At 37.5% G+C, this 1721-nt stretch overlaps 1 protein-coding gene across 1 annotated transcript in view; it reads right to left on the bottom strand.

Annotated features, from left to right (window-relative positions):
• The window catches only part of GJB7 (gap junction protein beta 7), an 11889-nt gene extending 11047 nt beyond the window's left edge, over window positions 1-842 (bottom strand). Inside the window, exon 1 of the mRNA XM_017538916.2 lies at window positions 768-842. The gene's annotated coding sequence lies outside the window, so the exon portion shown is untranslated. The remainder of the gene's footprint in view (window positions 1-767) is intronic.
• Between the last annotated feature and the right edge of the window lie 879 nt (window positions 843-1721).

Genomic DNA, 1721 nt, shown 5'->3' with positions numbered 1-1721 from the left:
TCTCCTGCCTCAGCCTCCTAAGTAGCTGGGATTACAGGCACACGCCACCATGCCCAGCTAATTTTTTGTATTTTTAGTAGAGACGGGGTTTCACCGTGTTGACCAGGATGGTCTCGATCTTTTGACCTCATGATCCACCCGCCTCGGCCTCCCAAAGTGCTGGGATTACAGGTTTGAGCCACCACGCCCGGCCAGTTTTAGGTTTTATACATGTAAATAATTGTATGTAAAAAAAAAAAAATTTCGACACTGGGAATCCATGAAATACTGAGTACAAAGAACAGTACCCACATAGGCCAACACATGTGCATACACACCACTTGCAAGGTTTTTAAATTTCCTGTATAAGCATTGCCATTTTTAGAGAATCTCCTATTAGAAACAGTGCTATAGCTGTCCTCCATCCACACAGAAAATGTCCCTAGAAGGTTCTGGACTGCTCCTCTGTGCCTCTCCTTGCTGCTCATTCACAGCAGCCCTCACACTCTTTGCTCAGGCTTGGCATTCTTTCTCGGCTACAGCCTCTGAAAGCCTGAGAGTCAACCACACATTCCACATAGGCAATCTTATTTCGTGGCAGCTTATCGAGAAAGAGCACATGTGATGCAGCACAAAATTGGATGGCAGTATGACGAGGTTTGCAATAATTTAGATAACTTCTCTCGCTGAAACTTTTTTAAAAGAAGTATTAACTACCCAATTGCAAGAAGTGCAATTTTCCCATTAAATAGACAAATCCTATCATAAGAGAAATAAGCTTAACTTACCTCTTGACACAGATGTGGAGATTAAGAAGAGATCCAGTCAGTTGCTCATTTGATTTATAAAAGCATGAGTTGATTATGTTGTTTCCCTGAGAGCAAACTAGTGCTTTAAGCCCAGGAAAATGGTTTCCAAGGTAGTGTAAGCCAAACAGGTGTAACCTGATCATTTGTTTTGGCTCATAACTTAGATGAGAATTCTTGGGTCTCTGCTGTTTTCAATATATATTGAAAGAGAACTGAAACTGGAAAAAATCCAAAGTCACTCATATACACACAGTTCATTGAATATTCCTTTGTATAAAACCTTGCTATCATCCACACAAAGAAGCTGGAAGAATGAGAATGTGTTTCATCTCTTTAAATGACTTTCCACCATTTTACCAAAAGCTATCTACAAAAATTCAATGAGCAAGATAACAAGTTAATTTATGTTTGATGAGCTTAATTTAACTTCACTTCACATGTCCTATTCTTGGAATTCCAAAAAGTAAAAGGGCATAGTTTTCATTTTCATATTTTTAGTAAATGTATACTATTATGAAAAAAAATCTAATAGTATAGCAGTAGAGAGAAAAGTAAAAATCACATTCCCAACCCCAGAAATCATTGATAACAGACATTTTCTGTGTATATAAAAAACAGATGAGATAGAGATTTAAAGTACTTTATCCTTTTATGGAACCATTTCTAGGCATGAGATCATCTAAAATTGAAGATATGTAGAAATGAAAACAAAATGATTTCCTCTTGGAATGAGAATAGCTTAGAAAGAGAATTTTACAGTTGGAAATGTTTTAGATGGCATGAAATTGAACACCTTCATTCCTTCATTTTAGAGATGAGAAAACATAACCACAGGGAGTAGCCTGCTTTAGGTCTCAGAGCCAGCATGAAAAGCACAGAAAGGAGCTCTGGAAATGAAACGCACATCTCAGAGCTTTTTTCTTCAAGTTACTA

The sequence above is a fragment of the Cebus imitator genome, unplaced genomic scaffold (genome assembly GCF_001604975.1).
Source record: "Cebus imitator isolate Cc_AM_T3 unplaced genomic scaffold, Cebus_imitator-1.0 Scaffold117, whole genome shotgun sequence".
Lineage (NCBI taxonomy): Eukaryota > Metazoa > Chordata > Mammalia > Primates > Cebidae > Cebus > Cebus imitator.
The sequence above is the reverse complement of the archived record's forward strand: the minus strand, read 5'-3'. Positions and strand labels throughout refer to the sequence as shown.